This window comes from Aquila chrysaetos, chromosome 17, assembly GCF_900496995.4.
Source record: "Aquila chrysaetos chrysaetos chromosome 17, bAquChr1.4, whole genome shotgun sequence".
NCBI classification, from domain to species: Eukaryota; Metazoa; Chordata; class Aves; order Accipitriformes; family Accipitridae; genus Aquila; species Aquila chrysaetos.
In genome coordinates, this window is record NC_044020.1 from 27,758,787 (window position 1) to 27,772,210 (window position 13,424).

At 41.3% G+C, this 13,424-nt stretch overlaps 1 protein-coding gene across 7 annotated transcripts in view; it reads right to left on the reverse strand.

Annotated features, from left to right (window-relative positions):
- PRR5 (proline rich 5) overlaps positions 1-13,424 on the reverse strand; it is a 94,833-nt gene that overhangs the window by 66,300 nt on the left and 15,109 nt on the right. For 6 of the 7 annotated variants that reach the window (XM_030040947.2, XM_030040948.2, XM_030040944.2 and 3 more), the window contains one exon: positions 4,638-4,809. The exons of the other annotated variant lie outside the window; for it this stretch is intronic. The gene's annotated coding sequence lies outside the window, so the exon portion shown is untranslated. The remainder of the gene's footprint in view (positions 1-4,637; positions 4,810-13,424) is intronic. 7 annotated transcript variants of the gene reach the window in all.

Consider the following 13,424-nt stretch of genomic DNA (forward strand, 5'->3'; position numbering starts at 1 on the left):
GGTTCATTGACTCCATTTGGGTTTCTTCGGTTTGTTTAGTACAAGAATTTAGCATGTCGTCTGAAACGTAAACGCATCCAGACTTATTCTGCTGGAATAAAATAGAAAGTTTCAGTGTTTGTTTACTGTAGTGTATTGCTTCCTACCTAATGCTTCCAACAGATAATCTTCTTGGTTCAAATGTTTTGAAGCTTTTTTTTTTTTTTTAAGGCAAAAGGTTTTCCAACTCTATAGTTGGTACCCTGTAGTGTTAAAAAAGAAGTATAGGAGCCTTACATTTTAAAGGCTGAATCCTTAATACTGTATAACTGTCTTTCCCTATGAGAGGGACTAAACTTTTCTAGCCAAAACCAAAAGGCATCCAAAATTATTAGATACTTTGTTAAGTCCTAGTTGAGAGGTTTAATGGAAATATGACCAGGACCCACTTGCATTTCACACTTCTCTTACACTTTTATCAAGAAATGCTATCTAGTCATCAATGTTAGGTGCTGAAACAGTTAGAAGTCCCATTTTGGTTCAAATGCAGAACACAAGTTCTGCAGAAATAAAAAAAATAATCCATTTTCAAGCCCACATCATGATTTTTTGTGCCAGGCATATGACTTTCTAAAGCCTTATTTTGGTAATACTCATTATTTAACTTTCGGAAGATTATTCAGATCTCAGTGAGGTGACCTGTCCTCCTTTGCTTAGATCTGTGAACGCTGTTTGGGTTGCATTCGAGTAGAGTTGGGGAAAAAGAGGAATGAAAGATACTATTTTCACCTTCCTTTACTTATAGCAAAGTTAAATGTAATAAATGTAACACTTCAGCTGTTATTTCACATACAGTTAGATAGGTAGATCTATAGATAGAATACTTATGCTTTTATCTACACTTTACTACCGTCTGTATTTTAATGAGATGGTAAATAAGTATCAGGAAGAAAATTGGGAGTAACATTTGGAATAATTCCTTCCTTTTGATTAAATTATCCATAAGAGCTGTGAAGAGACAAGATACTCATGACCGCAGTGACAGCAGCGTAGTGACCTGGCAGGTCAGAACTGGAAGGTGGAATTAAGACTCTCCTGTGATAAAGTTCAGTCACTCTAGCTTGGCCTTCCATTTTTTAAGCTCATTCAGCACTAGCTACTAGGAAATGAGGCAAGGGACATCAGGAGTGGGATATGTACGTCTCACAAGTAGAGATGTACAGGAAAATCCAGACCTCACTCTGTAGTTGCTGGAGAAAACAGGGCACATCCAGGGTGCACTTCATCACATCCTATACAGGATACTTAAACCTGGTCAGGAAAGTCATGCTGGGGACGTACCTGTTCTCTCCACCAACTATAAAGAGAACATAATGTGAGCAGTTCAGATATGGATATGGTATTCCAAGCTATAAATACCTAAAATTAGACGAGATGAATGTCATCCCCAGTCTCTTACTGCCTGATCGATCATGATACAAGTGTAAATAATCTGGCAACCAACTAATGAATGTTTCATTTCCTCAAGTACACGCTCTGACCCTAGATGAAGAGACCTTTGGGAGCTATCTTTGGTTTTCAAGCTCAGTTGGTATTTCAAGTAGGGAGATATTAAATTAGGAGTATTTCTAGGAGAGTCTGCTGCTGACCAAAGGCATTGTGGGCTTGAGAGAAAAGGACAAACTTTGCAGCCTTCCTGGGACAGCCTCAACAGAAAGGCAAGTGGGATTTGCTGGTTAAGAGCATCTTCTGGCTAGGGAATCCGCTGAAATTTTAGGAGAGAGTTGAGCTGAGAGTAACACCCACTCCAGCAGTGGACAAGGAGAATTAAACAATAAATAAAAATACTGTCAGGTTCTCATCTGAATTGGAAGAGGAGAAAAAAGGGAGCAAAGAAAGAGTTACAACTTTGCCAGGAACTTCTCATAATACTAATTATGAACAGATTGAGTGCTCATCAGCTGTGACATAGTAAACATTGCTAATCTCCTTTATTATCTCAACACTCTCCTACTGACTTCTGTCTCCTTGTGAGCACAGCAAATATATTACTTTGCTGTTTCTGATTAGGCCCCTGCCATGCCAAGGCTTCTGCATGTGCTGGATTTGAAACCTGTGACATTTCCATGGAATAGTATGGGACACATCCAGAAAGTAAAACCTATGTACAACCGTTTACAAAGGCCATGGCCTGCAGATGCAAACTAATGGGGACCTGAAACCTTCAATACATGTTTTCTATGGTCCCTGTTACAGTAGGACCAGACTCCTAAGAACTTTAAATTATATCATACCACAATGAAGAGCAAATAATAAATGTAACTGTGAAAATATGTACACTGTTGGAATATAAAATTTGAATACAATAAAACCATAAGCATCACTTAAAGTCTATTATATTGCCAGTAAGTTATGTCTTTTGCAATGAAAAAAACCCAAGTGGTGATAAAATGCTGGGTTTGCAGCAGGCAGGCAGTGTTTTTTCATAAGGCATTGGTATCTCTAGTCACCACCACCCTGACAGAGTGTTTGCTAAGTTGCTCAAGGCATAATGTCTAATAATGCCTCCCTCCTATGGTGGGAACTCTGATCTGACTGTCCATCATAGTAAGGTTACAGATTGCATAGTAAGCTATAAACAGTTTACAGTGGGATAGTTTGCAAATGCTCTGCCAGAAGCAGAAGGCATGCACATGTGTCTCCGTTTACTCTGAGGGGCAGTTACACAGAATACCAAGAATAAAAAGTTTAACAATGAACAAAAAGATAGAGTGTTCATACTGAACTTCTCAAAATATTTCAGTGAAGCATTAGAGCAGCTTTTAGTTCTGCTGGCAGTGGCTGAATCCCCCTAGCAGCTGTATTTGGAGGTGCTGCTGACAGAACTCATGTTTGGTAACAGATTAATCGGTAGGCTGCTGACTTAGTTAACAGCAGACATGGGTCCTTGTTTTAGAGAAGGTTGTAAAGTTCAGGAGCAGATATTTTCTGGGTATGCTTGAATAACGTGGGCAGAGGTAGCAGGGAATTCCTGACTAAGTTATACCCAGATTCTTCCCTCAACTTTCCAGAGGAACCATTTATAAGGAGAAAAGCTATACCCATACCCATACTCTTCATGACCTGGGACTATCAAGTTCCCATTGTGCAATACCCCCTTCTCTGCTACTGATACCACTAATTCACTTCTCAGGGAATCCAGAAAGGCAGTAGCTAACACCACCTTGGAAATCCTTATGGCAAAAAGTGCAGCACAAATGAAAATGACTTCTCTCACTTTTAAACATCTGCACCCATTTTACAGACCAAGCTAAATTCTGCTGTACGTCACAGCCTTGCACTGGGTTACGGTGCAAGGCCCCGGTGGGAGCTGGAGATTATAGGGGACCATTTACCCCTGCAGCCTGAGATGAGACCAAGTAACCACTGTAGCAAAATCCAGCTACCATGGCAATGGAGTAGCACAGAACAGGCATTCCCATCATTTACCGCTTGATACAAACTGGGAAGAAAGCATGCATTACTGCCAAGTAAATCAAACCAGAAGTTTTCAAGAGTGAATCCTTTAGAAAAGGCCTCTTTGCTTAAAAAACAGAGGGAAAAAAAAGTTGAAGCGATGGCAGAGATTAGATTCTGCAGCTTAGTGATAAAGCAAATAAATCTTTAAGAGAAAATAAGTGCCTTAATGTGTTCAGAAAGAAAATTCTTTTGGAGGAGAAAACTGGCAATTGTTTTCTGAGAAAAATTCTAAGTTGCTTTGAAAAAATAAGAGCTACTACATGCGATGATAATGTTAAAAGAAAAACAGAGCAACATCAAAGACAGATTAAGCACATTTACTTTCCTTTCACATAAATGCACACACACCCCCATACACACTCTCCCTTCATAACTAGCATTTACTGCAAGTGATTTCAAGAAATCTGTAAAAATTTCCTCCTTCCTAAAAACCTTGTATCTCAAACGCGGGAATATTAAGGAACTCTAGAGGGTTGTGCCAAGCACCTCTGCAGAAATAGCTGCAGCTGTGTAAGATATTACTACCACTCAGCTGTTTGGTGCCTCTTCTTGCCACACCTAGGTATACATCAATCATATATAGGTCATTTGAGAATTCCTCATATGCTTCAGCGCACAGTCAGCCAGGGCAGCTTAATCTGTTTCTGAAACGGTTGTCTGACTATGATCTTGGTGAACAGTATCTGAACCCTCTCATTCAGCTCGAGGTCACCGTGATGGGTAACACCCGAGCTTTTGCATCACCCATTCTGGCTCTCTACTTCAGGGCTTTTTTCCCAAGGACATGAAGTTATTTAGAGGCTCCTCTCAGAGTGCAGAAATTCAAGTAATTTTCTATATTGCTTGCTTACAACCCTGATTCAGCTGTAAATAGATTCACAGCTGAAAGTTCATGCATACCATTTTTTAAGCTGCAGTAAAGCTAGGGGGATGTAGACTGACATGAGCTGATGTTAAAAATCCCAAAGTACTGCATTGTTATTCAGATATTTTTCTATAGCAGAAAATACAGTGGGTTCTGTGGGAAATTTTGGAAGACAGATGTTAACCCTAGTTAGTCCAACAAAACGAACTCTCCGGGTGTCTGAAATTGGAAACATTTTCCAGTTGAAAATAGTGTTGCAGAAACATGTGCTTACCTGCTAAAGGGAGAAGAGAACAGGAGTGAATAGCAAATAGGGAAGACTCTGCAGCAGGTTTCCAATAGTCACATGAAATTCTTGGCAGCAGGTTTCCAATAGTCACATGAAAATTCTTGACAGGCGATACAATTTGGTTGAAAAAGTCAATTGCCTTGCAATAAAGGCAGCTCTGCAACAAAAGATGAACAAAAAGTAGTATTGCAAGTATTGCTATTCTAGGAGTTGTTTCTCAAGAGCGCACTAGTAAGCCCATACATGACAGACACAGAAGTACAAGTAGTACAATAATCAGTGCTGTTCCACCTCATCACTGACAATTAAATGCTGCTTCTTGCACTTTTCCCTTTTCTGTTTTATTTTCTTCAGGGGGAGCAACTCACTGACACCAGCGCTAAGAGCTATGCTTATCACTGAAGAGGATAAGAGAGTTTCCGTGAGCACACACAGTGCAAGTAGTTCTGTGTTCCAGCACTAAAGAGGTGACAGAAAAAGGTCTGAAATAGGCTGCGCAATCTGCAGTGATCACCTTTGGAGAGCAGCTGTCTTATGAGGCCTAGAAAAGTCTTAAATGCATTATTTAGAAATACTGGAAATTCTTTCTTTAGGGCTTCAAATGATGGTCATAATATCACTGCCTGTCCTGAGCTGGTCTTGAAGTGCCTCTCTGAGATGACTATTAACAAAATAAACCACTCCAGAGCGGGCATCTTGGTACAGCACAAAATTTATAATTATGTGGCTTACAATACAAACATCTTCATAATATAAAGATTTTTTTTTAAATTACTGGTCAATAAATATAAACACTATTATGAAAAAAAAAAACATACAGAGACACACAGCAGTATCCACATACATCTGCATCCACATTCTGAGTGCAATTCTTCATGCCTTGCGCTTAGTCATTAGCACCAGCTCTAACACACTGCTAAATCTGATTACGAATATATAGATGTCTTTTTGGCTCAGTTTATCCTGCATACAAACCACTCTTGCTTTTGTTTTGTGGCATTTCATACCCGCTTTGCCAGGATGTAAATAACTGCATGTGTTTACAAATATATATATTTTAAGGTTAATCTTTCCTGCATTTAAGAGAACTAAGAAACACCCTTATATTCCCACCTTTTTTCTGCTCTATGGGTGTGAGCTTCATTCTGTTACCACTTATTTTAGTCAAAATCAGAGGTGTTAGTTTAAATAACAGTGTTGTGCGAAGTCAGTGCATTTTGACTGCAATGCGTTGAGGAGCACACGCACAAGCAGCTCAGCAGACAGCCTGAAGAATGGGAGAAATTATCTGCAGCTTGTAGGCTACAGCCATGAACTGGTATTTTAAATACCTAGGGGCAAGGTAGGGAAAGCAACCTTTTCAGCGACATGTGTGCATCTGGGAGATGACAGATGAACAAATTTGAAGTGCGGGATGTATAGCAAAACCACAAGATATGAGCATAGTACACTGGATACGAACATGCTATACCAACAAAAACTCCCGTGGACACAGCTATATGTTGCACGAGTATACGAAAAACCACTCTAAGCAAAGCAAGCTGTCACACTAGAGCTTTCTTGATATAGCTGGGTTTATATTAAAAGCGTCTGCCAAAACTGCTAGAGTGGTCAGGGCATTGAGGTCTTCCAAAAGCTATGACCGATTGATCTCAGCTGGAAGTGGATACTGTCGAAGTACGTATCTAAAATAATAGGCCTTGCCATGAATTTTGGCTTTGTCCCTGCTTAACAGGCAAGTTGAAGAAGATTCTTAATCTTCTAGTTTAAAGTATATGAGAAATCCCACTGATTTTAGACAGATATTATGGACAGACAGAAAGGATAATAATAGCTATTTGGTTCTCAAAATAGTAGATGCTTATGGGTATGAAAACAGTGTTTTGCTTGGAGATCCTGCTTTGACATTTCTGTGCTAGCAGATAAAAAAAAAATCCTCCATTTTGCCTATAACCTGTGATAATTTGATTAGCTGGGGTAGTAAACCAACATCACAGTGCTATCCTTCAGGATTTGAGGGGGTTATTTCAGAATAAAACTCCACTGCCTTCTTTATTTAAATCAACCCAACTTTGACGATCAAAGCTCAGCTATTCTGTCAATGCATGCATGAAGTATAAATCATTTTTTTTTAAACTTGTGAATTACATTTCTCTTGCTTTCATCTAATGGCCTGTATATCTTAAACTATTTATAGGTTCAGGGGAAAGGGAAGAAGAGAATGCCTGAAAAAAAACCAACCCATGATGCTGTTGTACAGAAGTTCCAGGAGACTGTAATTAAGCATATTGCTCACACCAGCTGAGCAATCAGTATGTTATTTTGGCAGGTAAAGCAAATCAAGAATTCATATAGCATTTTGTTATCAAGTATTGATACCATGCCTTAAACCAGGCATCTCCCACAGGCAGAATTTCAGAACTACTTACCCATCCCTCCACCATGCTATAGGGAAAGCAGCAATACAAGTCTCTGAGGAGAATCACTGTGAAAGACCCAAAATACTTTTGGAGACATAAGCCTCACGTTGTAGTTTTAGAGACCTCCTGACCAGCATGGAAAGAAACACGACTCCAGAGGTTTTTTGACTCCAAAGGTGCCACAAACCCAGATTCAGCTCTAATCTGAGCTGCATGGCAGTGTGAGTTCCAGGTATATTCTGCATGTGAGGCAGAGGAGGAAAAGGTGTAGCATGGCTGGTGATGCCGCTTGAAAAAACAGCTATTTTGGAATTTGTTCAAATCTAAAATGCTACTTCTGGCAGAGAGGCTAGTTGTCCAAATGCTAGAGAATATTCAAAAATATAGGGTAAAAAAACACAGGATCATGCATCACAGGTGCATTATAAAGAATACATTAATATAACTGCCCTCCTTTTCTAAGTGACCGTACTTTAAAATTAACTTATTTGTGAGTGTGGGTGAAATTCATTTCTCATACAGCATGAACTTGCTCAGCGAAGGGAATGTCAGTTCCTCCTCAGGACTGACAACGAGAGCTGCTGTAAATCAGTATTTCAGTGGAGCTGACAGTTGCCCCACTTACACCTATTGCTCAGCCAGCTACGGCCTGAGAAATCAGTCACACGGACTCTAATTTCAGGTATTACTGCGTGTGTCTTTCAATTCAGCTGTAAAGTGGCTGGCAAGTAAGCTCTATCATTTCAGTGACTGCAGTCTACAAAGGTGCAAGCCAAGAATCAACACACTGGCTGGAAATGGTGATTGCAATTAAACTACAATCAGCCTGGCGGGCTGACGTGATCAAGGTCAGTCACGTACAAACCCACAGCAGCACCATTACGAACCTTTTTCTATTAGAAGATTTTGATTTGGGGCTGCAATGACCAGGAAGAATATCAATGGCTGGAAATGGCAAAGGCTTGGTCACTACTTTCAGAGTTTTGCAAGCTCAGCTCAATCAACCGGAAGTGTGGAAAAGAGTGCATGGGAAGAATGAAGTCGATATAAAAAGTACCATCTGTACTCTTGGCTTTATTCCTTGAGTTACATATGTATACATTTTCTTTGGGCTAGCTAAGCCTTATTTCAGTCTGTGAAGCAAGTGGCCTTTTGAGCTCTTGGCCTTCCCCTCCCCAGCCATGTAACAAGCCAGTCTGCAGCTGGTCCCACCAAGCAAAACCATGGGGTTCAGCCTATGCTACAACTGGCTTTCGAAGCACCTTGGTTCACTCTTCTTTCAGACCTGTGAAAGATTTGCAGCTATAAAGTATTTTTTCTTTTTTTTTGCCAGAGATAAAAAGAGGGTAGTATGTCTTCTGGGCATTATTTCCCTGATCTTTCTCCTTTAAAAAAATATTTCACTTCAATGGAATTAAAGCTCATACTATAAATTCAAATTACAGCTAAAGGATGAATTCTGGCTACAGAAATGGATAGGAAAGCCCCTGTTGACTTTCCCTGGGGCAACATTGTACCTCAGACAAATAATAAGATTGTTTTTAATGCTGACTTCTCATAGCTGAATTTTTTTTTGCTGACAGTCTGTTTCTGTTGCATGTATTGCTGAGTTTCTTTTCTGCTGCAATAGTGACACTTAATCTGCTTTTATATCTCTGAGGACATAAACTTAAGAAGATGGAACCCTAAAGGCGATAATTTCTCCTGAAAATCCTTGAAGTTATTCTTAAAAGAAGTCAGATGAAAAAGTTGTAGAAAGCTCTGCATTAAAAAGTGTCAAATTTAACTCCATGGAGACAAAGAAATAGCTAGTACATACCAAAAACAAAAATGAAACTTCAAGGGGCCAATTACAGGATTAACCTAGTCTAAAAGAACCAAAAGATCTCCCATCGCAGATTATGACTTTCTCCACACTCAAAACTCCAATAATTCATATTTAAAACCTCCCTCATTCTTCATTTCCCATAGACCGAATCTTAAATGAAAGGACTAATTGATTGCACGGACAAGTGGTACACAGACTACTGCAAGCGTGCTTCCACAGATGTCAGTGGCGATGCTCCATTTTGCAGAGAGCACCTTGTGAACTGGACTTCACAGCACCCCAAGTTTAATTCGTATTCAGCTGAGTGAAAACATCTCACAAGCAAAGCTTGCAAATGTAACTGCATCACTGCCAGTGTTTTTACACAGACAAGCAGGCTGTGAATTTAATCATGCAGGTAGAACAATAACATATTTTTCAAGGGCTGACTACCACTTAACAAAACAGACAAAAAATCCCAACGGCAGTGCTCCTCAAATTCATAACTGTCTTTATAGACTGAGATTTTTAAATCTTTCTGCACTACCCTGGCTCTACTTTAATGAAAATTAAAGAAAAATATTCAGCGATTTCAGCAGGAAAAGACTGGAAAATCCTATTCATAACATCCATCATTTTAAGCTAAATTCATATTTGATATATTAGTGCCTTGGTTTTACAGGCTGCCCATTTACAAGCCTCACATGAAAGTCAACATCCCACAGCGATCTCAATAAAACATTAAAGCTTCAGGTAACTCAGGGAGAAGAGTTCTTGGATGGGTGAATGCAGCATAACTAAACACTAAAAGTTCCCTTTGAACTTTCCACAGGCTCTTTCAGGATGAAACGGGAAATGTCTCTCCTTCACTTCCGTTAAAGCGCTCAAACTCATGAATTTTTGAAGCAGCATTTGAAGGGTTTTACTGGGAAAGGATGCAGTGAGTGTAAACGAGGGCATTTTGGAAGAATTTCACTTGAGCCTTTGCTCGTTCAGTCACTTCAGGCAATCTCACGGACAGGGACTGTCAACTGCTTTACCCCTGTATTTGAACACCAAGCAAATCCAGGGAGGATTTTTTTGCACAGCAACCTGGCACTATCTCTGCGGCAAAATTTCTCAAAAAAAGAAGAAGAAAAAAGAGGCATTCCCCTTCAGCTGCCTTTGCTTTTGACTAAAATACTAAAATGCCAACATTTCTTACTGGCCTCCTTCCTCATTCCCAAGAACTGCGGGAGGTGGAAAACCAAAAAGGGAACATTTCAATTTGTCTCCCTATTTATAAGCAATCCCTGCACCACAGGGAGGTCCTGCCCACAGCCGTCCTCACCCCGGCCCCTCTCCAAGCCCAGTGCTCAGCCTCTGTCTGCAGAGGTGCCAGACCACATTTAAAGTAGCTGCTTCTGAAGCCTACGTGAAAAACATCCGCCACGAACAGTAGCTTCCTATTAAGAACAACAGCAACCCTCTATGGAGAGATTAAGAGACTGATGGATCCTGCGCAACTGAGACTCATAACCAGCTTAGAGAAACAAATCACACCCTTCTCAGCCGATCCATCGCTCCTGGCAGGACCAGCAATAAGCAAGCTTTGGAAGAAGCAACAGGAGAGGGAGAGACAGACATCTGACAGCGAAGCGGAGCCAGAAGTGACTTCCAACACAGAAAGAATTTCAAGTCTGCATGGCAAAAAGGAATGACAAGGTCACAACCCACAAACCCCCTTGACAATTTCATCTGTCTCTTTTCACAAATCTGTAGACTTTGCTAGACATGCTCTAAGGCCCGTCAACATTAACATGGACTTCTCCGCTCAAACCACCAAGCTTCTGGCTCAGCACGTTTCAGGCATACACCAGAGCAAAAGCCACTCACATTTCTCTATTTTTAGAGCAGAGCTGGGGTTACTTATGGCCACAGCAGGGATAACCAAGCCTAACGATGCCAGCATTGGCACCAGATTAGAGACATATGCAGGACCTGTAGTGGAGTTTTACAAGAGATGCTCACAAAGCCCTGGCTGCAAAAGAAAATTTTGTTTGGGTGGCATGGATTGGGCAAAAGGAATGTGAAACACTGTAATTCTCCATTTCCAGGATCACTAGGACTGCAAGGGCGGAGGGGGGAGGGGGGAGGAAAAAAAAAAGAGAGAGTGCAATCCTTACATGGGTAGTACTCTACTGTCATTACAGTCATGCATCCTGAAAGCAGAAGTAATTGCCACTTCCATTTAATAATGTGAGGGAAAAGGGGAAAAAAAAGAAAAGAACAGTAAGAAGGCAGTACATCCTAAGCTCATTACAGATGGTTTCCAAGTCTGCAAAGAGAAATGTAAGAAATGATGACACTACTACCCCTTCTGCCCCTTCCCCTGCCCTACCAAAGCAAAGTTGGCAGAGGGAATGCATTATACTCTGGTCCTGCACAAAATCCAGTGGTGTCAGCTCTGCTGCTGAGGAAGGTGAGGTTCCGGTGAAGGTGCCAGATGCAATACCAAGATATTTTCTGCTCTACCAGCCTTGCAGATTTTGAAGAAAGGTAGCAAATAGCTGCAGGCAGCGACTTCTTATATTTCCTCTGACATTTCTACTACACTCTCAGATTCAGCTTCTGACTACACACGAGCCAGCAGCTGCTTAGTCAAAAGCTTCCTGAGGAAACCCAGTAACATGAGAATACAGCTCCACAGCCTGCATCTGCTGCCATTCTCAAAGCAGGTACTGCTGGCTGAACGCCTTGAGAATAAAGGGAGAAAAGGACATAAAAGAAGTTTTTGACGCCTCTCTAATGAGGATGATATGCCTGGAGAGCAGAGGATAAGCTGCTGTTGGGAGGAGACAGACCAGGTCTCTAATCTCTCAGTTGCCAAAGTTTGGGGAGATGAGAATGCTGGGCTTGGACTTACACAGAACTCAGCAAGTTCACGGCTTCATTGATCCTCCATCACTGAAACCAGGCAGAAGCTAGATAAACTGTGAAGCAATGTCAGGACTTGGTGTGCTGGAGGCAGTATGTAGGGAAGAGTTTTGTGGGAAATAAACTGACTTCAAAAAAAGAAGAGGTAAATAGAAGTAGCAGCAATTACACAACTATCACAAAAAGCACCTGCATTCAACTCAGCTATCTCTTTGTGCTCCTGCCCTCAGTAATTTAAAGTCCTACAGTGCAAATACTACAGATGTAAAAACTGTCATCCCATTATCTCTCTCTGAACAGTTACGAGAGACACCTTAAGCCTCTAAACAATATTCAATTTTTCAGTAATGACTCAAGTGCAGAGCTATTCTTGGAGATTAACACCTGCCTGAATGGTCCTTCAGGCTCAGGAAGGGACACTTGCCAGTGACTAATCTCTGGAAAATCTCTATGATCATTAGTAATACCAGGAGATGAAAACCAAAAATAGCAGTGTGCTGGATTTTTTTTGTATTGGGTACACAAAATATTTTTCTACCGATGTCAACAGATACTAGATCAGGTCTCAGGTTGTTATAAGACCACCCTGAAGAGCCTGCGCCTCCGGGAGAGGAGAGGTGGACTCCACGCACCTTGCGCTGGGGCAACCCCTCAGATACCTACTGAGTGCCTAACTGAGATTTCAAGGAAGGTATCTAAAGCCATTCACAAAAGCACACTTCACCCTTGGTATTTCTGTTGAGTTTCAAGTATTTGTTACCTTGAAATCCATGTTTGCCCATTTTCCACATTTCCACAGCAATTGATGCAAAATACATATTCTTCTCAAATAAAAGGAGGGCATCTTCCACATGCCCCTGGAGCTGGACTGTCAGAAACTGTGCAGCGCCAGGTAGCAGATGGAGGCCCTGAGCTAATGAAGCATTTAAGCACATCCTTAACTAATTTTAAGCACAGAAGTAGTTCCACTGTAGCTCTAATTGGCCATTCCCCTTTGCTTCTAGGTAACCTTTTAATGTTCCAAAACTGATGGTGCTGCATTCAGAGGCATGGGATTTGATCCAGAAAAAGCACACATACTGAAATTATATTTGGCTCCCAAATTCTGGGAAAATCTGGGGTGGAGAGAAGGGAGAAATGAGAGGAGAAGGAAGAGGATATTGAAGGTTTTCGAGCCATTAAAGGCTCTGCCTCTGGGTATAGTTTATCCTGACCAGGCTATTTACTAGTATTAATCTTCAGTGGTTTGTGTTCACGATGCAAGTCATTTGGCTGTCTGCGCTGGGTGGAGAGACGGCAACCTGTCAATGGCAGAGCAGCTGCGCAAGTCCAAGTGGACAGATGGCGAGGATGCAGCTCGACTCTTTCCTCCCTATATTTCCCTCCTATCCTTTTCTTTCCTCCCCGCCCCCCCCAATTCTTTTGTCAGGGGGAGGGAGAGCTACTTGGACCTCAACGTGCTTGAAGAGCAAATTAAATTCGCCTTCTAATTACTTCCTGAGACTCTGTACTAGCAATCTGTCCTCACCCCAGACAGATGGCAACTGCTGCTGCACAGCTGGTCTGGCACCGGCAAAGCAGGCGGATGAACGGCAGGCAGGTGTGATGCTGGTTTGGCTCATCAGCTGC